The sequence below is a fragment of the Myotis nattereri genome (genome assembly GCF_964212035.1).
Source record: "Myotis nattereri genome assembly, chromosome: 5".
Taxonomy (NCBI): Eukaryota; Metazoa; Chordata; class Mammalia; order Chiroptera; family Vespertilionidae; genus Myotis; species Myotis nattereri.
The window spans coordinates 40,991,709-41,016,259 of record NC_138080.1 but is presented as its reverse complement, the minus strand read 5'-3'; positions in this window follow the sequence as shown (position 1 = coordinate 41,016,259).

Sequence of the window (24,551 nt, the reverse complement as noted above, 5' to 3'; positions counted from 1 at the left end):
CTCACTAATCTTCCATCCCCTTTCATTTTTCCCCCTTTATTGGAGAATAGGATTAAAAAGGAGTACTAACTTTTAATTGACCTTAAGGGGAAAAGAAATACTGAAAAACTCATGTAAAATAAACATAGAGCCTCTTTTATTTCATATTTGGACTGTATATACTGAATTTGTGTTAAGTAGGAAATACCCCCTATTAAGCCATTATGAACATATAATTCATTAGAATTTTGTGGTTGCAAACTCTAAAAAAAGTTTATTATATGCAATCATCATTTTAGTAGCAAAAATAATTTAAAAACAGATATATTTCCCCATTTTATAACTGTACTATACTTTCACTGGAAATTGCTGCGAGAAATTTCTATTGCATATTCTAAGTGCAAGTATATAAAAGTTTATGTTTAACCCATATTTGTGGTTAAAGTAAATTCAGTCTGCAATCATACTATTGTTGATTTATTTTACTGCTCAAAGAGAAATGGATTGATTTTTTTAAAATTATATACTTGATTTGGAACTATTGTGACTCAATGACATTTCTTGTTCATATACTTTATGAACTTGTTTCAGCATAAACTCATTATGATATTTAGAGAATAGTTGAGTAATTTTAGTTCATTCTCATTTGTCTCATTCTTTAGCTTCAACTAATTCAGAAGGCTCTTTTTATAAGAGTTATGTTGAAATATTCTGTAAAACATCATCACAAATATTTTAGTGCATTAAAATAGAAAAGCAAATGCAAAAAACCCCATGATAATTGAGGAAAATTGAAAAACACAAAGGCAGATACAATTTTTATGGAAAGTAAGATCGTCAAAAGCTCACAAAATGGGTGAAATACAAATCTAGCACATGAACATTATCTGCTAGCTTCCAACTTACTATCCAGTTATAAATCTGTCATTCACCATATGTCAGACTCCATGTATGGACATTTGTCTCTCTGATGAGTCACTGCAGGGAGCTATCAGTATCACCATTACTTTATTTAATGAGGACCCTGTCCAGGTGTGCCTGCTCCTGACAAGTTGTGTCCATATCATTCATTATTGTCAGCCTAGAGTCAAATGAATGGAGGCTGCAAGTTATGCAGCTATTTCTTCAGAAGATATAACAAATGCTAAATTCTAGTAATTTATACAAAGAGACAAATCCTCCTCCAGGCTTTCTCCAGTAGATATTTTGCATACATTTAATAATATCACTGAAAATTTACTTTTATCCAAAACATAATATCCCAGATTGTGCCTAAACTACTAGGATGATGTGTATACATAAAATGATTAAATAGGTCTACAATATAACTCTTGCCCTAATGAAAAAGTGGTTCTTCTACATCTAACATCCCTTTACAGTTATAGATCTAAAAACCCCCATAATTCAAGCTCATGATAGATTTCAGACTCATCTCTTGTTCTCATACATAACAAATATTCTAATAAATAAAGAAAAGCCATTTCTTTGTAATCCGTGTTATTGGGCTAAAACCTTACAATTTTTTGATATAAAAAAGCTCATTGTCTCTGAAACATATTTGAGGAACTCTTCCTAAATTGTAGACTAAAATAATTTAAGGGAAAAGAGTGCCTAAGAGTAAATTAGCCACAAAGTTCTAAAAGTAACCAATCAGATTAAAGGAACACATATACCCCAATAATTCATGGGCTCTAACAGAATATTGATTACAAAGCATATAAAATCAATGTCTTATAGGCAAAACAATATATTTACTACATCATTTTCTCAATTGCTTTAGATTTTACGAAATCTCATGCCAAAACACTGCTCTGCCCTTGCCCTCCAAGATTTAAAGCTGACTCATCTGTGGAATATAATGAACAACATAAACTGATGAACAAAAACAGATCCAGAGACAGAGAAGCATCAATCAGACCGTCAAACCTCAGAGAGGAGGTAGGGGAGGACGGGGGTAAGAGGGAGAAATCAACCAAAGGACTTGTATGCATGCATATAAGCATAACCAATGGACACAGACATCAGGGGGGTGAGGGTATGAGTGTGGGGGGAGAGAGGGGGCAATGGGGGATAAGGACACATATGTAATACTTTAATCAATAAGGAAAGAAATAAATTAAAAAATACTTAAAGCTGAAGAAATAGATAAAACTCTGGTGGGAACACTGCTATAGCAAATAATACATTTTGAGGAGTGAGCCTTTGGTGCGCTGAGGGGATTTGTGAGCAAGCCTGTATGTGAGCATGCCTGAAAAAATAAGGAGAGTGCTGGTGAAACAGAAAAGAAAGTATAAAAGAGGTGTTTTCTGAAATACATTTCTCTAAAAATTTAAGCACGCTTGTGATAGTCATTTAAAGATTGTGCTACCTCTATTGATCCTCAACACAAAAAAGAATATGAAACAGGGTTGAAGAAAAGAGATATCTGTGTCTCCTTGTATTTTCTGCTTTAACACAATCATTTTGTAGAGAAAAAACACCACACATTTTATCTATTTTACCTATCAGTTAAAAACAAGTGGCAAATGTATATCAGAATATGTCCTATGCGTGAGAATATGAAAATGTTGGATATAGCAATATTCAAAGTTATCTGTGCAGTTTTCCTATATTATTGGTCTTACTGTCTCACTATAAGGAGAAAAACAAGAATTGTAAAGAGAATTCTAGAATGTGATTTTATAATTTACATATGCCAAGAACTAGTGAAGTATATCTGTTATGCAATGATAACATAAAATGTTTAGTCATTTTTAGAGTCTAGGGGTAAAGATCAGGCATTTTTTTCAATGCCATAATAAACAAGGAACAGAGACTCACATAGGGTGTCCCAAAAGAATGTTTACACATTTTAACAGCCGATAACTCACTTAATTTTCAGTCCTTTTGAGGTTTAACTGATTTTAAATAATGGGTGAAGCCAGACTAAGCTTTGAACAAAGAAAACTTATCCTAAAGTGCCACTAGACTTTTTTTTTATGGGGATACATAAAAGTTAAAGCTTATGATACAAAGCCTACAACAGTCTATGAATTGAGGTTACACAAATACTGAACAAAACTATTCTTGATGTTTGTGATTCCATTGCTTTGCATTATCAGCAGTTCCTGGACCAGAACTGCCATCAGTTTGAAAACAGGCACCGACAAAAAAAAAATTATTCATTTCTGTAATTCTTTTAAATTTTGAAAATGAACTCTATGTTAATAAACACCAACTTTATAATCAGTTAAAGTGCTTATACATTGTTTTGGGACAACCTGTATTAACACTAAACACATGGTTCATATAGACTAAATTCATCTATTCAACCTTCAAGAGCCTTTAGAATGTGCAACTGTGTAAAGTCTTTAGTGTATGAATGATGTCATCTTGAGGAACATAAGATTTAGTTGGGCAGACAGGTGGAAAAGGGTAAAGAGAAAAACTGGCTATGAGCACAGAAATAAGAACACTAATTCTGCTTGAGAGAACTGGCAAGGGCTTCTTTGAAGATATTAATTTGGGGGGGGGGAGCTTAAAACATGAAAAATGCTTGCTAGTTAGAAAATAATATTAAGAGTACTTTCTGCTTAATCTTGAAACTAAAGTTTTGCACATTGATCTATTGCTTAAGAACCTGAAGATCAAGGTTTGTAGATAGTTTTCTAATAATTAAAAAATTATGTGTATAATATATACATATATATAAAATAGTGTTATTATTTTAGTGAACATTTCATTACATTAAATATTTGATGCTCATTAATTAGTCATTGAATTAATACGTAAGCATTAAATATTTTAAAATGTTGAATTTCAAGAGAAAATTCAGTAGAAAGGTTTAATCAGCTTTAGGTCACCTAATATTAATTAACTCAGTTGGGCTTTGATTTTAAAGAATATGGGTCAATGTGTACTATAAATTGACTAAATACAGGGAATGAAATTGTCTTTTGAAAGGGTGTGAAATTCAGGGACATCATCTGAAATACCATAGTCTGGATTCTTTGTGTTTATTCATATAGTTTACTCAGAAATCTGAATAGTATGATTATGTATAAAAGGGGAATTCAACCTTCTAAAATATCTTTTGGAAAGTAAGAGCCAGTAGGTGTACTTTTATAAAATTAGAAATCTTAAATCTACTGAACTTAGAAGATAAACTTACTAAAGAATAAAAATGACTACTTTATAAGACAATGTTTATAAAATGCTGACTAATATGGAAACAATTTGTTCCGTAAAATTTTTACAGTATAAATAAAAAGAACAAAAATTGTAACTTAGATGTGTGACAAAATGCCTGTTAATATTTAGAAGCACATTACTTATTTGGTATGAACTCTTACTGAATCCCTCCTTAGAAGATTGATCATATTATCATACCAAAACTTGGTCGATTAACTTAACCAATTTTTTGATATTGTTCCCATCTGTGGGTTGACTGGGCAGTTTTGCAGATCTATGCGAGACTTGCTTGCTCTCAGCTTGCCTCCTTCGTGAATCTATAGTCACAGGGCAGTTTGGCTGAGGGAGGGCTCCTAGGATTAGCCTCACATGTCCCCTGGTTGGCTGGCTAGCTGTCTGCTGGGACAATGGCTGTCTCAGAGCCAATGGTCACCCACCAGGTAGAAAGCCTGGGCTTATTCTCATAGTGGCCTGGCAGCAATCCAAGGGAATGAGCTGACGCCTGTAAGGCCTCATGAGACATTTGCCTCTTCCACTGGAGTCAAAAGAAGCAAGAAAGCCAACCTGGGTTCAAAGAGCGGTAAAATCACACACGTTCCATTTCTTGATAGGAAAACCCCCAATTTCCCATTGCAAATATGAGTGATTACAGGGAAGGGACTTATTTCAACCATTTTTCAAGCAATCTACCATTTTATGCTATTTAATATTTATGTTGCTTTCTACATTTTTCAAAATATATTGAAGTCAGCAGACTATAGTTTATGGTCAACTCAAATTTTAAAACTGTTCATTTGACTTATATATATAATGCAGAAAACGTGATATGGGTTATAAAACTAATATATCCTGGCATTGTGTGGATTTATTTTTTAAATCAGAGTTTAACTTTCAACATATGAGTAAGAAAAAACAAACACTAACTAGAGTCTGAGACTGACCATAATAGTTTTCTATATACAAAGGGTACCTGCATCATCTCATATCTAGAAGTTCACCTACAGCAGATAAAACTAAACATTTGTAAAAATATAATGATTTCCTAAAGAACTAGGCTATGTTACACAGATATAAACTAGCAACTTATAATTTTTTAAATTGATTTCAGAGAGATAAAGGAAGAGAGAGAGAAACATCAATGATGAGAATCATTCATCAGCTGCCTCCGACACATCTCCCACTGGGGAGCGAACCTGAAACCCAGGCATGTGCCCTGACCCAGAATCAAACAAAGACCTCCTGGTTCATGGGTAAATGCTCAATCACTGAGCAACACTGGTTGGGTGAGACCTGTACATTTTGAAAAGGGTTTTAGAGACATAAAAATTTATGCCTTCATATAATTTTATATTACTTTCTAACCCAATATAGATGAAATTAAGCTTTACTATGATAAAAAATGTATATATTCTACAAGTTATTCTCATGGCCAGGAATGAACAATTGAACAGTGAGTATGTGCTTGATAGTGAGGAAGAAGCTCTTATTCATTTCTTAGGGATTTTTCTTTATCAAGAAACACAAAGCAATTGAATTGTGGGCAATTAAATGGACATACCAGTATACTACATATTTTATGTATTAAAATGCTGCTAAAAATAGCAACAGCTTTGTATTAGGCACTGTAACATTTCATGTGGACTTCACAATACCACATTAAGGGTGGAGAATATTTTATCCACATTTATACAAGAGTAAATCAAGCCTCAAAGAAGTGCATTTTTTCCCCCTAAGTTCACATGGTCAGTAATTAGCAATACCAGATTTAGCAATCTGACCCTGAAGCTCTATTCTTAACTGTTAAATCACTGCTTTGAATACTGCAGAATAATACTGAGGTACACTAATTAGCTTTTTTATATTTTGGTCTAGGTCTGCCTATGCAATATTCAAATTTGGCTAAAATAAAATGATTTAAAAAATACCTAGTGTGTACACAATTGATGCATGCATTGACAATGAACACATACAAAAGTACATTCTGAGGCAATTGGACTTTATATTTGCATCCTTTTACTTCCTCTACTCTCTCTTTTCTATTTTAAAATACCTTGTCTATATATTGCATTTGGCATACATTTTTTTTCTGACATACCTTCTACTGTATTGACTCATCTATTATGTCTATTAATACACATCCACTGAATTTCAAATATTTCCTCTTTTAAATTTATAATATGAATGTTTCTTTTTCAATTTTTTGTATATATATATATATATCTATATCTACACTAATAAAAGAGAAACATGCAAATTAACCATCACTCCACCACTCCACTACACCCACAAGCCACACCCACCAGCCAATCAGGAGCGAGTATGAAAATTAACCCAACTAAGATGGCGGCGGCCAGGGAGCTGGAGTGAGCAGGAGGCTTGGGTTGCCCCCGGCAATGGAGGAAGCCAAGCTTCCAGCCTGCCCTGGCTGGTCCTAGGCTCCACTCAAGGCTACAAAGTATCAATTATAGAAGATCAATAAATCCCAGATACCTGTTTCCAGCCCACCCTGGCCTCTGCTCAAGGAGGCACTGAAAAAAAAGAAAAAAGAAAAAAAGGAGAGGCTGGGAGTTTCGGTCGCTGGGGGAGCATGGCCAGCCTGAAAACAGCCCTCAGCCCCTCACGCAGGCTGGCCACATCCCCATGGGGTGAGGGTCCATGCTGAGGGCCTGACCAGCCTGTCAACATCCATCAACCCCTCATCCAGGCTGGCCAGGCACCCCAGTAGAAAACTCTACCCTGAATGGGGTGTGGCCAGCCTGAAAACGGCCCTCATCCACTCACCCAGGCTTGCCAGGCACCCCAGCGGGACCCCCACCCTGATCCGGGACACCCTTCAGGGCAAACCACCCTTCACGGCCCCCACCTGTGCACCAGGTCTCTATCCTATATAATAAAAGGGTAATATGCAAATTGACCCTAACAGCAGAAGGACTGGGAATGACTGGTCACTATGACACACACTGGCCACCAGGGGGCAGACACTCAATGCAGGAGCTGCCCCCCCATGGTGGTCAGTGTGCTCCCACATGGGGATCTCTGCTCAGCCACAAGCCAGGCTGCCAGCTGCCAGCACAGTGGTGGTGGCGGGAGCCTCTTCCGCCTCCTCAGCAGCGCTAAGGATATCCTACTGAAGCTTAGGCCTGTTCCCCACTGGCACGTGGACATGCCCTGAGGGCTTCTGGGCTGCCAGAGGGATGTCTGACTGCCAGCTTAGGCCTGATCCCCCAGGGAGCGGACCTAAGCCAGCAGGTGGACATCCCCCAAGGGGTCCCAGACTGTGAGAGGGCCCAGGCCGGGCTGAGGGACAACCCCCCCGACCCCCAAGTGCACAAATATTTACATACTGGGCCTGTAGTATATATATATATATATTAGAGGCCCGGTGTGCAAAACATTGTTCACTGGCAGGGGGGCAGTGTCCCTCAGCCCCACTTGTGTCCTCTCACAGTCTGGAACCCCTCAGGAGATAATGACCTGCTGGCTTAGGCCCATTCCTGGGTGGCAGAGGGCAGGCCCAATCCCTAGGTTCAGCTCCTGGTAGGCCTCAGAGCAGGACCGATTGGGGAGTTGGGGCGCCACCCCCTGTCATGCACAGAGCAGGGCGGATCGGGAGGTTGCGATGCCACCCCCAGTCACGCTCACAGTAGGGCCGATTTGGGGGTGGGGGCACCGCCCCCGTCACACTCAAGGCAGGGTCGATGGGAAGTTTGCAGTGCCACCCCCTGTCACACACAGAGCAGGGCCGATCAGGGGGTTGGGGCGCTGCCCCCTGTCACACACAGAGCAGGGCCCATCAGGGGGATTGGGGAGCTCCCCCTGTCATGCACAGAACAGGGCCAATCAGGGGGTTGGGGAGCTCCCCCCTGTCACGCACAGAGTAGGGCTGATAAAGGATTTGGGGCACCGCCCCCTGTAACACAGAGAACGGGGCCAATCTGAGGGTTGGGCACTCCCCCCTGTCACACTCAGGGCAGGGCTGATGGGGAGGTTGTGGCCCTACCCTGTCACACACAGAGAAGGGGCCCATGGGGGGGTTGGGGTGCCGCACCCTGTCACACACAGAGCAGGGCCAATCAGGGGGTTGGGGTGCCTTCCCCTGTCATGCACAGAGCAGGGTGGATAAGGAGGTTGTGGCCCCGCCCCCTGTCACACACAGAGCCGCAGGGCGATCAGGGGGTTTGTGTGCTGCCCCCTGTCACGCTGCTCCAGGGGCCAGGAGGCCTTGCTGCTCTCCTGATCCTGGTGCTGGGAGGCCTTGCGGCTCAGCCTGACGCTAAGGGCAATGAGGCCTCGCAGCTCCGCTGATCCCGGTGCTGGGAGGCATATTACCCTTTTACTATATAGGATAGAGGCCTGGTGCATGAGTGGGGGATGGCTGGTTTGCCCTGAAGCGTGTCCCAGATCAGGGTGGGGGGTCCTGCTTGGGTGCCTGGCCAGCCTAGATGAGGGGATGATGGCTGTTTGCAGCTGGTCACACCCCCTTCAGGGTGGGGGTCCCCACTGGGGTGCCTGGCCAGCCTGGATGAGGGGATGATGGCTGTTTGCAGCTGGTCACACCCCCTTCAGGGTGGGAGTCCCCACTGGGGTGCCTGGCCAGTCTGGGTGAGGGGCTGAGGGCCGTTTTCAGGCTGGCGGGTGACTGAAGCTCCCAACCTCTCCTTTTTTTCTTTTTTTTTAATTCTGGGATTTATTTACCTTCTATGGCTGTCACTGGAGCTGAGAGCCAGCTTTAGCTCTGAGGCTTGGCTCCAGCTCTGAGACCTCGGCTGCTGATCTGGGTTTGTTTGGCTTCTATAATTGAAACACTGTTTCAGCTCCAGCTCCGAGGCCGGCTGGCTGAAAGCAGGTCTCTGGAGCTTGTTTAGCTTCTATAATTGCAACATAGTTGCTTAGACTGCAGCTCAGAGGCTGGCAGCGGCAGGCAGGGAACCTTGGCTTCCTCCTTCACTAGAGCAAGCAAGCCTCCTATTTGCTTCAGCTGCCTGGCTGCCAACCACCATCATGGTTGGCAGTTAATTTGCATATCTCACTGATTAGCCAATGGAAAGGGTAGCGAAATTCCAGTTAATTACCATGTTTCTCTATTATTAGATAGGATATTTAATTGCATATTTTATGGTTTTAAACATAGCCTGGCTGTTTCATTTCATATCTGTTAAGCCTAAAACCTCATACATGTACAGTTCTTTTCTTGTGTACGTTATTTCTGCTTAATCTTAATCATAGAGTGTAGTTTGTGTGTGTGTGTGTGTGTGTGTGTGTGTATGTGATAATCTTTGATTCTGTGATGGACATTACATCTCAAAAATTATTTGAAGTAATTATTAAAATGAAGATACATTTCTCTAGATGAGTGTGCCCTTGGTTCTGCAAAGTTCCTAGAGACACTACTAATCCAGTGAGTTATATAAAATTTAAACTTAATATCAGAAATTCACCCAGAGCTTTCATATTGTGTGGGTTTTTCTGTGAGTCACTCTTATATCAAGGGTTTACCCTTTAGCAGTCTAGTCTTTTTGTGGAGAGGGTTTCCTGCCAGGCTCGCCACTTGCACAAGCCCTAGGATACTTCAATTCCACTTGTCCTCTGAGGCCATCAAACTATTAGTTTTCCTTAATCTGCATCTACACAATGGAATACTATGCTGCGGTAAAAAAAGAAGGATTCTTATTATTCACAACAGCATGGATGGAACTGGAGAGCATTATGCTATGTGAAATAAGCCAGTAAGAGAAAGATAAATATCACGTTGTCTCACTCATTTGTAGAAGATGATGAACAACATAAACTGATGAACAAAAATAAATCCAGAGACAGAGAAGCATTGATCAGACCGTCAAACCTCAGAGGGAAGGTAGTGGAGGGTGGGGGTAAGGCGAGGAGATCAACCAAAGGAGTTGTGTGCAGGCATATAAGCCTAACCAATGGACACAGATACCAGGGGGGTGAGGGCATGAATGGGGGGGGGAGGGTCAAAGGGGGGATAAGGACACATATGTATTACTTTAATCAATAAAGAGAGAAAAAGAGAGAGAGAGAAAAAAAGCCTTTGGAGCAAAATGTGGTATTTGTTCTTGTTTCTAGTATTCCTTCACTTTTCAGTTTAACTTGGTCAATGTTTACTGTCACATCATTATTTTCATACTTTAAAGATTTTTAGAATTAGTTAACCAAGGATTTATCATGGTTTGTTTTTTAGTAATTTTAGTTGGTAAATAATTTTAATTACCCGACCTGCCATTTCAGTAATTGTAAATTTCTGACTCATATACTGACCAAGAGACATATTGAAAGAAGAAAAGAATTACTTATACGTCTGATCTCTGTGAAAGGGGAGAATGGGACTAGTGCCAGAGAGGAAAAGAGAGAGTGAAGGGAGACTGGAGACTCCAATGACAGATGTAGACAACTTCATACTTTTGATAATTAAGTTCATCTATGCTTTGGAATGAATTCTCCTTGGATTTAAATATTTATAGAATTACTGTCTTGTTTTAAAAATGTGAGTGTTAAATGTTACTCTACAGTTACATGGTGAATTAATTAAACTAATTGAATGTCTGACTTAGAAGGCTATTCATGGTTTCTTGAAGTAAGTATTCTATTTGTCTGTTAACAACCAACTCTTTTTATTTGTAATATTCATGGATTTAAATTAGGCAAATTTTCAGATCTTGTTTTCTGCTTACGTCTAAGAGCAGTGAAAGTATATCTGTTTAGAAATGCAGAACAGGGTGACCAAATTTTTATGACACATCCAGTGGCCTCTTAATAAGTTACTTAATACTTGTTTTAACTTATGGGTTTTTATATTCCTATAAGCTATTAACAAAAGAGAAATATTATAGAGAGTTGAGCTAACATTAAATATAAGGATATGAAATATATTTAAAGAACATTCTCCTTTATGACCTGCTGGTAGAGGTTAAGAAGACTAAGAAAATATGATTGTCTTTCTGATCTCAATAAATGGGACATAAAAAGTTCTGATTGATCAAATAATATTTTAAATATAAGAACAGTAACCTCAGCGAAATAGCAGCATTAACCCCTGTGAAAGCCCAGGGATCGGGTGCTGGCTGCCCAGGAGCGGCACAGTTCTGACATGAACAGAACCAAACAAAAGCCAGGCAAGTGCCCGGCCTCAAAACAGAACTAAGTGGAAGGGTGGCTTTTTGATGCCATTAACATTTGTTTCAGAACTATTTTCAACTCAGGAAAACTTGACTACTAATAAACTCATGCTTGATTTATTACGGATATTTAATTCCATTATTACTAGACTAGAGGCCTAGTGCATGGATTCGTGCAGCAGTGGGGTCTCTCAGCCTGTCCTGAGTCTTCTCACAATCTGGGGCCTCTCAGGGGATGTCAGAATGCTGCAGGCCAGACAGGGATCAGGCCTGAACCAGCAGCCCAACCTCCCCTGAGGGATGTAGTAGTGCACGAAGCAGCCAGTGACCGGGGAGGAGCCCAAGCCCGGGCCTGGCACCACACAGTTCCCACTCCTCCCAGCCCTGCTGTGCCTGCTGCTGCCACCGCTTGGTAGCACTGCCATGGAGGCAGGAGAGGCTCACACTGCTGCAGCTGTGCTTGCCAGCTGTGAGTCCTGCGTCTGGCACCTGTTGGTCAGCTGAGCCGCATTCCTGCTGTGGGAGCGCACTGACCACCAGGGGGCAGCTCCTGCATTGAGCGTCTGCCCCCTGGTGGTCAGTGCATGTCATAGTGACAGGCTGACCAGTCATTTGGTCATTCGGTCACTTAGGCTTTTATATATATAGATTTTTTCTCAGAGCAAGGATCTAGCATAGACATGCCCGGAAAGACTCCTTGGTCCTGCTGAGAAGCATATGTGGACTCAGTATTATGCAGTGGTAAAGAATGCCGAATCAGGGTTGGAATGCTGGCCTTGCATTCATGAGCTATTTGATCATGGGCAGGTAGTTAACCTGGCCTCAAGTCCATCAACAGAATAATAAAAATAATACCCACTTCATAATTTAGCTGTTGTTATTGCTTGTTGCTTTCTTTAGAATAATGCCTAGTATATACAGCAAGTGCTCAGTAAATGTGAGGTATACACAAGGATACATGAGGGGTATTCATAAGTACAAAATGATTGTCTCAGCACCAAAATCTGGGAGCCATGGAAAATGCAATTTCTGTTAGCCCACTTTTCCTTACTTAAGATACATTCTGCTATATTTCTATTAAAATTATGAAGCTGACTATATTGCTAAACTAAAATTTAAACGGAATGTGTTCCCTTAATGGTTTTTTTATTCCAAAATTGGTGATACATATGAAGAATTAGAATTAAAATAATTCGGGTTACAATTACACTGCAATGAAAAAAACAAAAGCTTCTTGAACACACACTAATTGGAGCAATAAGAAGTAATTTTATTTAGGTAGAGTTTCTTTTTACTACTTCCAAAGTCATTCTCTAGTAATATAACCACAAAAACTGTTTCCTGAAATGGCTTAATTCTGAGATGTCTGAGACACTGATTGATTGTTCTGTATAAGAAATAATAGATTCCATTTTTGTACCATCTCTTTAAAGGAAGTTTCTCTTGTTTCCTTTAAGAGATAAAACTTTAACGGGTCAAAATATGCTTTGAAGTGCCTGGCAATGCCTGCAGTGTATTTATTGAAAGCTGATGAACTGATTTAATTTTATACATCGCATTTTTAGCTGAAGAACCAATTCTCAGAGTCCTAGATTCTCAAAGCTGGATGGGAACTTTTTCTCCTTTAGCCCTCCTTCTATCCATGCCCTTTGCCCTGGAACTTTTTAGCAACTTTCAGTTGTGGACAGGATGGCATTCTCTCCCCCTTGATGCTGGGCTTAGCCAAGTGTCTTGTTTGTTCTGGTCAATGACTGTAATCAGATAAAAATGCAAACAGAAGCTTACAATGGGTGTGTGCAGCAGGGCTCACAGTTTGGGGACTCTGCTGTCTCCACAAAGCCTTATCCCCCTGGGGAGGAGGAGAGAAAGGGGGAGCTAAGCGGAGTCTTCTCAGTTCCCCAACCAGAACACAGCTTAGGTCAGTCAACAGTCACGGACCCCCAGCCTGTGAATCGCAGTTGCCTCTCCAGCCCTCGGCAAGTCCTAGAATTGTAAACATGGTGTATACCACAGATTTTATGATGGTTTGTTTTTCACAATTACTGTAGTAATATCTGGTACATTATAGCCAAATACCTACCTATTTTCCTTAGGCAGGTATGGCCATCTGAAATAAGTTTGTAACATGAATTATCCAAATTATCCTATGGATTGTTAGCAGACCCAAGCTTGTTGAGTCATAGAGAAGATAATACAAAATTCTGCAAAGATTTGTGTTTTTATAAAGGTTACTTCTTTGATTGATTCTACTAAGTACTGCAAGATATGATATTCAAGGCTCAAGCAAAAAAATTTGGAAAACCTGGCTATCAATACATAATGGCTTTTAACTTATATATTCTGTCATAACATACCTGATATTATTTCTGTATTTTCATTGATTTCATAGAGGAAGGAAGAGAGAGATAGAAACATCAATGATGAGAGAGAATCATTGATTGGCTGCCTCCTGCACCTACTGGGGATGGAGCCCACAACCTGGGCATCTGCTCTGACCTGGAATCAAACCACCATCACCTCCTAGTTAGTTCACAGGTCAATGCTCAACCACTGAGCACACCAGCCAGGCTTATTTCTATATTTTGAAATAAGACAAAGACATCCTTGCATTCAAATTTCACATATAAAGTCTGTGTAAAAATCAAAAGGTTATTATAGCCAGAACTAATAAAAGCACTTCAATGTGCAGCGGCAATTTTCCTCCCTACATCTGGGTCATGTGCCTTCACCTAGTGCTTTATCAAGGACACGCAGACATTTCTCCATAGTATGTTAAACTTAAAACACAGCTTATTATTATTATTTATGCAGAGCACATCATGCATGTGGAAGAGAAGGCTACTTGTCAAGTGTGATTTAGGAACCTGACAATGCCTGAGACTGGTCCTGAATATCTCTCACTGTCTTCTTGTAAAGCTTGAAATTATACCTGTCAGAGTCACTCCTATGGGTAAAATCACTGTTTTTTAAAAATCCCTTAACAATATTTCTATGAGAAATAATATGAACTGTTTAGCCCCTGCATATTAACAAGCATCTCTTCCATCACTTTGGGTGCTCAATAGAAGAATGGCTTCCCCAAAGATGCCTGCATGCACATCCGGAACCTGGGAATAAGCTAGGGCAGTGGTGGGCAAACCGCGGCTCGGGAGCCACATGCTGCTCTTTGGCCCCTTGAGTGTGGCTCTTCCACAAAATACCACATGCGAGCACACATGTACAGCGCGATTGAAACTTTGTGGCCCATGCGCAGAAGTCAGTTTTCAGAAAGGAGATGAAACAAGTATACAAGACGAGTGTGGATGGGAGAGTTGGAAGGTGTTGACCTCAGCGAACGTACCTCAATCAGATTGAGGACGTTTTTAGCAAAGGCCAGCTTAGGAGTACCCTGATTAAGTTAATACCAATGTACCTACCTATATAGTTTAAGTTTAAAAAACTTGGTTCTCAAAAGAAATTTCAATCTGTTGATATTTGGCTCTGTTGACTAATGAGTTTGTCGACCACTGAGCTAGGGTACATGGCAAAGCTGAATTACAGCAGCATATGAAAGCAAGTTTCTAATCAGCTGACCTCAACAGAGAGATGATCATATTTGCTTAGCTGAGCCCAATATAATCACAAAGCAGAAGAGTCAGGGTCAGAGCAAAGCAATGTAAGAGACTCAAGTAGTCATTGCTGGCTTTGAAGAAAAAAATCCAACAGGCCTCCAGCAGATGGAAATGGCAAGAATGTGGTCTTCCTGAGGACCTGCAGAAAGAGCCGTGGCTCTGCCAACACCTTCATTTCAGCCAGTAAGACCCATTTTGGAATTCCGACCTCCAGAAATGCAAGATTATAAATGTGTGTTGCTTTAAGCCACTAAGGTTGTGGTAATTATTTAGCAGCAATATGAAACTAATATACATGGGGAAAGGGAAAAAAAAACCTGAGGGAATAGTTCACAGTTTAGGTAACAGTTGGCAGAGGTGTGTGAGAGGGTATATAACATTGGCAGAAATCTGAGAAAAGGTCTGAACTGTGGTTGCCTGGCTCAAGGCCAAACACAGGAAGGATTTAGCATGGCTTTGGGTGGCTATTTCCTGTAGTATTTTTAGGAAGATGAACAAAGAAAGAAGCAAAGGCTGTTCTGAAAGGGTAAGAAGTATGACTGAATGAGTTGAAAATATAAAAGAATAATTATACTTAGTAGGCAGCATTGTGGGAAAAGAAACAACTCACACTTATGCACACACAAAAAGACACACACACACACAGAGACACACACGCCAGGTTTTTAAATATACTGCTTACACTAGCTGAGCATTTATTTTTTTTAAAGGCTATAATATACTTGTATAATCCAAGAAGTCTAGCAGTATTTACAGGGCATACATTTTGTATTATTAGGAGATAATTAATCTACAAAATAACTCTAAAAATAGATATTGTTATGCTTCTGATCTTTTAGATTGTGACATTAAGATCAGGAAGGTAGAGGAATTCTTCCAAAGTTTCACAATTGTTAACTGGGAAAGCCAGGCTTCAAGTCCAGGTTTGAGGACAGCTCTGGCTTATCCAAGGGAGTCTAATTATGGAAAATATGGAGCTCCCAGGTGTCCACAGATAGAAATTGGTAGGCCTGGGATATTAAACAAAAACTCTCCAGACTATTTATTCAATCTTAATAAATACAATTTATCACTGTCCACTAGGAATTGTAAATATATGAAGATAGACACATAGTAATAAGTTATGTCCACAGCAGAGATTAAATAGCACAAGAGAATGACTATATTATTGAAACTCGGTAGATGAAAATTTTCTCAGATAGCTATTTAATGACCGACACTATGAACTCGTCTTCTTTTCCCCAAATATGGTAAAATAAGCAAATGAATTCCTTAATTTATATGACATCATTGACTATTCTGATAGCAAATGTTTCAACTTTGCTTAGTAGTGCAGAACAAATATTTGATAATGGCCCTAATCCATTTAACCATTGATCGGGTTCACTTTTTTTTGTCCCTAGCTCCACTGCTCTGTTTCAAAGGTCATCCACTGAGTAACCTCATGCCAAAAACACCCCATGGAAACTCAGCTCTGGTCTCCCTCTGTCAAACGTAGGTAAACCACTCACAGAGTCCCTGGCTTCTGTTTCCTCCTTGACACCTAAAGACATTGGGGAGTGCATCCTTGCTTCCCGTTGGCAAACTGGGATTACCATGAAATTGGTCAGAAATATTATGTTCATTATGTTTTTGTTTCTCTCTTCTTTTTCAATACTCACGAAAGATGAATGTGGACAAAATGGAAAGTGTCCAATGAAAAGACAGAACAATTATTAAAGTGGGATGATTTATGAACAAAAATTAAAGGAAGTGAATCTAGTCCAGCACAAGAAAGGCTGAGAGAAAAGTGAGTAATTGTTTTCGAGTATACAGTAAATAGTTATTATGTAAATACTAATCAGCTAACATCAATAGACATAGATCTTCAGTGGTTCCCTGTTTTAGTATAAAAATATACTACAGAGGGAAATTTACCTTCATTACCACCATCCCCTTCCCCCCATGTTAGCATGCTTATAAACAGAGAACAAGGTAATGATGCTTTGAGACACTCAGGGAAGGGATTGGCAGGGTTGTGCAGGCAGAAGAAAGGACTGAGGATATCAGCTGTATCAGGTAGAATAGCTTTGACTGCACCTCAATATGACTTGACATAAGTAATGACAATACTTTCTTACATAACCAGAATGCAAGGTAGCTCAAAGCTGTTGGATTCTATGGAACAGAGATATCATCAAGGCCCCATTTCCCTCCTATCCCTCTGTTCTGCTGTTCTCTGCATGTAGCTTAGCTTCTTTAAAGATTGTCAATGGCTGCTGTATTCCCAGGCATCACAATCAGATGCTTCGTAAGGAGCAGAAAGGGGGCCTACTTCTTTGGTGTCTTTTATTTCAAAGACCTTCAAAACCGTGCACCTACTTTTGGGTCAGAATTACATTGCATGCCCACATCTAAGTCAATCATTGCCAAGAAAAAATCAAGTACTGTTATTGATTTATACTTACCCTGAGTCACCTTCTATACAAGCTGTGCAGGAGAGGATAGATTCCCCAAGTTTTTACTTCTCTGTTAGAAAGCAGAGATAGTTATAACCTTAAAAACATGAACATTGGCTAAGTAGTTATTTATAAACAGGAAATATGGACAAATTGGTGGCTGTAAATATAACTTTCTTCCTGTTAGATATATCTTCTAATAAAATTTAGAGATCTTTTATTTTTTTAATTAATTTCAGAGAGGAAAGAAGAGGGAGAGGGTTAGAAACATCAATGATGAGAGAGAATTATTGACAGGCTACCTCCTGCACACCCCCACTGGGGATGGAGCCTGCAACCCTGGCATGTGACCTGATCAGAATAAAAAAATGATGTCCTGGTTCATAGGTTGACGTTTAACCACTGAGTAACACTGGCTGGGAGAGATTTCTTAAATTCAATTCTTACTAGGTGACAGGCAATGCTCTAATTATTATACCTGCATTAACTCACTTAATCCTCACCATTACCATGTACCATTATTATCTGTTTCACAAGCAGATACTTGAAACATAGAGAAGTTAAGTAAGTAGATTGAAGGCACACATTAATCAATACCAGAACCAGGATTTGAACCCAAGTATTTTGGTTATGAAGCCAAAGACTCTCAAAGACTCACTGTGTTATATGTCAAGTAGCATCAATATATATATGCCCAGCAACCAGAATGGTGGAATGACCAGAACAACCAGAATGACCAGTGGCTATGACGAGCACTGCGGCAGCCAACCAGCCTGATCCAAGCCCCGATCAGCCCCTCCACACTTCCCAGCAGGCCTGGGCCCCCAATTGGTTTCCAACACCCGGTCGAGGGTTGGGCCAGCCGCCAATCACCCATCACCCCTCTCCCAGGCCGTCCCTGCCCCCAGTCAATCACCCCCACCCTGATCATGGGCTGGGCTGGCTGGCCAATGGCCCATGGCCCCTCCCCCCAGCCAGACAGGCCTGCTGGATCCCACCATGCACATATTTGTGCACCAGGCCTCTAGTATAGGTATATTTATTTACTAGTCTTATTTTATATAGGATTTCAATTAAATAGTTGAGAAGAGGAAGATCCTTTGGTTTTCAAGGTTTGAGGTAAGGCTTATTTTGGACTAATATTTTTGTTTCCAAAGGCTAAAAAATGCATAGAAAATGTAAGAAATGTTTGCTAGAGGACATTAGAGACCGAACAAGATAGTGAAGAATTACTGATCTAGGATCTAGACAACATCCTGGAGAGGAATTTTGGCATATATGAACTTTATTCCCTTTAGGGCATAATCTGATCCCAAAGTGGGTGGCTCTGAGGATGAGAAACCTAGAAGCCCGTTGGAAAGCCTCACTGGCCACAAGGGATAAGGTGGGTGTCCAGGGCCTACAGGGCATGTATGGCTCTAGTGGCACCAGAAAGACTGCACCCTGAGGGTTAAGTAAACAAGAAATCACACAAAAATTCACAGGGAATTAATTTTAGTTGCAAGTAATCTCCAACTCCTGAAATTGGATGAAGAAGACCCTAGAGAGCTGATGTTGCAAGGTACCTGGTGTGAGTAAAGGCAAAACTCTGGAATAAGATGTCATTCTACTTATATATAAAATCAAATTATTCCTATGCTAATTTTGAAAATACAATGGTGAGCAAACTGTACAAAAATAAGCAGGCAAATAAGGAGTAAGCCGACATAAAATAGAAGGAGCAGAAACCACAGATAATGGAAACAAATACACAGGGGAGCAGATAGTCACCGATATTAGGAACACAGTAGATAGGCTCAAGAGTAGATTAGTATGAATTTATCCATTTTCCATAGCTGCATGACAAATTACCACCAAATTTGTGGCTTTAAAATAGCACCCAATGATGTTCTCATAGCTCTGTAGGTTAGAAGTCTGGGTGTGGCTGGGTTGTGTCCTTTCTGGAAGCTTTGGGGGTGAATTCACTTCCAGACTCATTCAGACTGTTGGTCCAAATTCCATTCCTTGTGACTGTAGGACTGAGGACCCCATTTCCTTGCTAGTTGTCAGACAAGTGCTGCCCTAAAATACTAGAGGACTCTGTCTGGCCCATGTGGATCCTTATAATTCAGAGCTAGCAAAAGCAGGTCAAATCTTTTTCATATTTTAAATCCCTCAACTTCCTCTTTAGCAGCATCGCTCTTTTGCCTAACCTTTCCTGTCTCCTTTTCTGCTTTTAAGGGCTCATGTGATTCAATTGGGCCAATCAGATAAGGCAGGATAATCTCTTTATGTTAAGGTCCATAACTTCCTTTCCATCTGCAAAGTCCCATTTGCTAGGTAATAATGTAAAGCATTCACAGGTGCTAGGGATAAAGGCATGGACATGTCAGAAAACATCCTTCCTATTACAACAACTGAAGGGAGAATTATTTTCAGTAGAAAATATGAACATGAAATTTTAGAAAGACAAACGGATGAAAATATGAATCAGGTAGAGAGTATAACAAACATTTCATTAAATTCCTATAAGAAAAGGAAAGGGAAGCAATCTTTGAGAACATGGTGTTTGAGAATTTTCCACACTAGGAAAAGGCATCAAGACTACTCTTAACCCAAAGCAAAGGAAAGTGAAGGAAAATCAGGTGTAGGCACACTTTAATAAGACTGGAAACAGAGATATTTCTAAAAGGAGGATAAGGAATAAGGATTTATATTCAGGGGCAACAATAATAAAGACTTGTTTTCCCAGCATAAAAAAAAAATAACTGAAGTGAGTAAAACAACTGCCAACCTGATTTTCAAACAGCAAAAATCTTCAAAAATGAAGATGAATATCTCTTTAAAGAAAAGAAAAAGGATAAATAACTAAAGCCTGATACTTGATATGAAGTTGATTTGCAGTATAATCCTTCTACACTAGGCCAAATCCATTTATTAAAAAAGAAGAAAGGCTGAGGAAATTACAAAAAGATAAGAGAATAAGTGAATAAGAGAAAATAAATATGAAATAACTTTAACAAAGCCTAAAGTTGATTCTTGAAAGTATTAAGTAAATTAAATACATTATTGATAAAAATGAACAATAGAAACAAAGAAATTCACAATAAACTTTAGCAATAAAAGTCAGGAGATCAATATAGTTTCTAGAGATATTTAAAATATAAAACAAGGATATTATGAACTTTAAGCCAGTAAATGTGAAAGGTTAGAGGCTATACTCCAAGGCCTAGAAAAAACTTATCCTATCAAAATTCAAAGACAAAAAGAAAAAAAACTGCATATCATATACTTCTACAAAGTATTAAATTTCAGTTATAAGCCATTCCTCAAAAAAACTTCAAGCCTTCAAACACATGTGGCTTCACCAGAAAATCCTATCACACATTTAAGAAAAACATATTGCCTATTTTATACTTATTTCCAGAAAATAGAGAAAGGGGAAACACTTTTTAATCCATTTTATAAGGCAAGAAAAACTTCAATATAAAAATCTCTTAAGGATATGAAAATAAGAAATACTCAGAAAAGTTTCTCTGCATACCTAGATTCAAAAATCCTAAAGAAAATATCAATCAATGCTGAAAAGATAAAAATTTTATTTAGGGAAATCAGTTACATTTCTAAAACTCATCACAAACAGAAATAAAACAAATACATCTCTTATAAATGAGATAAATTAATGTGGAAATATAGTATATGCCATAATCTTAACTGAAATAGTTAATATTTAAAAATGTCAGTTGTCCTTGAACTGTTTTCTGCAAGAATAACAATTCCACTGACAGTACTAAAAGGTTTTTTCGTTTATTTTGAGTGGCAATTGTCATGCTGATCTTGATATGATTATGGAAATACAAAGGATGAAAAGTAGCCAAAATATTCAGAAAAAAATATGAAGGAGGATTGGCTATAAATAATATTGAGATTTATTTTAAAACTCCAGTAATTTATAAGTGTGTATTGACCCAGAGGTTGACAAGAAAAGGTAGTAAAATATTAGTGAATCGCAGGAATAGACAAATGGATATGTAAACATAATGCAGCATTGTACGATACTTAGGAAAGACAAATCTTCACAAATTTGTAAATGCTATATTGACAAATTAGATACTTCTTACGCTTTACCCCCAAAGATAAAAGAGGAAAAATATAAGCTTGAACCCAACTTAACATTCTAAAAATAATCAATTTCAGGTGGCTTTAGATCTAATATAAAAGCAATACAAATCACTTACAGTATAATGTAGGAGAATATCTTTATGATATAGATTCAAAAATATTTTTAAGACAGATACAAAGTTACCAACCAGAAAGAAAAGGTGTGATTAATTATACTATATTAAAAATATGAATTTATATTTATCAGAAATATAATTAAAGAAGTGAAAAGGTGAGCCAAGAGTAAGTATGATATTCTGACACATGTAATCAACAAATGTCATCTAAGGAAATAATTTATGAAGAACCCTTCCTTCCAACCAACCTACCCCAAAAGAAAAATAGTTCAGACTTGCACAGGCTCTTTACAATGGAGGATTTCCAAATGGAAATGCACTTGACCTAATTAGTCAAAAAGAGATGTTTAGTCTCAATAATAAAGAAAATAAAAAATTAAACTACAAAGCAATACCACTACACTCTAACTACACTTGCTCAGAGGAGAAGTGATAGAGCAGAAATCCACCTACAGTTTTATTGACTAAGTAACTTAGTCGGATCACTTTGGTCAATAGTTTGGCAATTTATTTTTTCTGTATCTGGTGATACTCTTAATTACATACCCATTAGAGATACTTGCACATGTGCACAGAACAACAAGGGTGATTTTCTAAAATGTAACATTGAGAAGAAAAGAAAAAGAAACAGCCATTACTGTCCATATCATAAAATTGGATTCAGTTTTATTTTTTAGGGACACATGTTTAAGAAAATAAAATTGTAAAAATAAGTCAAAAAGTGATTAGCACAGAATCAGAATGCCTTTTCTTTTAGGGGAAAGAAGTGGAATGAGTAGTGCTTGTGAGGGAAAGGAGTGGGGACACCTCTAATATGCAAGTAACTTTGCATTTTCTTGACATTGTTGATGACCACACTGTTATCTTGGAAGTAAATTGTTAAGTGTACACTTCTATGTGGCATTTTATTGGATATACATTTCTGTATTACCATCTATCACAATATACAGGAACACAAAAATAGATGAAAATGAATTTAAATCACATAAGAGTTTTGGTTTACAACTGTGGAATGCTATATCAAACACCTTTAAAACTCAAAAAGTTACTTTCTAGTGAGTACTGGTTCTCCATCTTTGAAGTAATTACATATAGAAAAGTACTCCTTTTTTATCTGATCAATTTTAGGATTATTTAAATCAAGTTGATTGAACCTTCACATACGTTCTAGATTAAAGGAATATTTTCCTTTGACAGATGTCAAAAGCTCTCCAATTAGACATTTATTATTTAACTTTTGTTTTGACTCCATTTCCTCAGCAATTATATAGCCTAATACTCATATTTTTATCCCACAGATGGGAACAGGTCATTTTATCTACGACTTACTGATTTTACACCATCACTATGTGAGTTTAATAGATCCTGTCAGTAGAACTTTCTGTCCCTCATTTTGAAAATGTTTGACTCTATGAAAGAGTAGGTGACAGCCCTGATCTGTCTGTTAAGCTGGAAGGATTTTCCCCTCTACTGTATTCCTTATGCTTATAGCACTTGTTGCTACCCAGCTAAAATGACAGTAGCTTTTACATGAACAGCTTATTTGGCATTGAAGTTATATTAATGTAAAGTAAATATATAGTGGCAAAGTTATAGATCTAGGGAACTCAGTAAAGAGTCACAGTGTTGGCATGAAGAGATGCCTGAATGGTACACATGGTCTGCTAAGGGAACCACATGGGGGCCAGTGACTTTTCTTACCATTTGAAGACACACTTAGTTAGGGAACCTCCATTAGAGACCTTTAGTGGAAAGCCTAGAAGAAGAAGCATGCCTACACATAGAAAATTTAATGAGCTCTGAGTTGGTGTGCTCCACCATAAACCAGTGAACAGGCACTTGTGGACAAGACCAGGCACTTGTAAAAAAAGACCCTACAGAAACAGTGGTTTGGGGTTGGTTGACACCTACAGTTAATAGTATTTGGGGATAATGAAAAGTTTAAAAACACATACTTGAGTGAAACTTGACATTAGTGAAATTTCACCTTCAATTACTTTAGAATAATAAAAAGAGCAAAAAAGAATATTATTGACTTAAAATGTTAGTCCCATACTATTACGTTAGGGCTGCCATAACAGAATACACTCATGTGCCGCTTATCGGTGGGAATGCATTCTGAGAAATATATTGTTAGGTGACTTCCTCTTTGTGCAAACATCATTGAGTGCACTGACACAAACCAGGATGGTATAGCCTACTACCATCTTCATTAGGTTCGACTTTTATATGATTGGCAGCACAGTAGGTGTGTTTACACCAGCAGCACTGCACATAAGTAATGTGTTGCCCTACAATGTTATGATGGTTATGATGTCACTAGGCCATATGACTTTTTCAGCTTCATTATAATTTTATGGGACCACTGTCATATATGTGGTCAGTTTTTGACCAAAACATCATTATCTGCACATGACTAATCTATAGACTGGGTGACTTAACCAAAATAAATTTATTTTCTCACAGTTTCAGAGGCTGGAAGTCCATGATCGTACTGTTAGGGTTAGTTTCTAGTGATAACTCTCTCCTCCATTTAAAGACAGCTACCTTCTCTCTGTCTGCTCATATAGCTTCCCTATGCCTGTATGAAGAGAGACAAATCTCTGGTCTCTTGTTCTTCTTTTATCAGGCCACCAGTTCTACTAGGGCCCTACCTTTATGACCTCATGTAACCTTAAATATCTCCTTAAAGGTCCTATTTCTAAATGCATTGTCACACTGAAGTTTAGGATTTCAACATATAAATTTTGGAGTGACAAAATACAGTCCATAACACTTAGAAACAAGAATAACAAGAATTCTTTATCGCCTGAAATCTGATATGCATTTGAATATGATTAATATGCTAATACATTTCAATTTTTATTAATATAAAAAGCTTTCAAGTTTTTTTGTATATACTTACTAAAAAATAGCTCAATAAAAATATTTCCCAAGCAATAACTTCTGCAGATAAAAAAGGACCATTTGTCATCAACTGGCTATTAACAGAAGATTGTCACA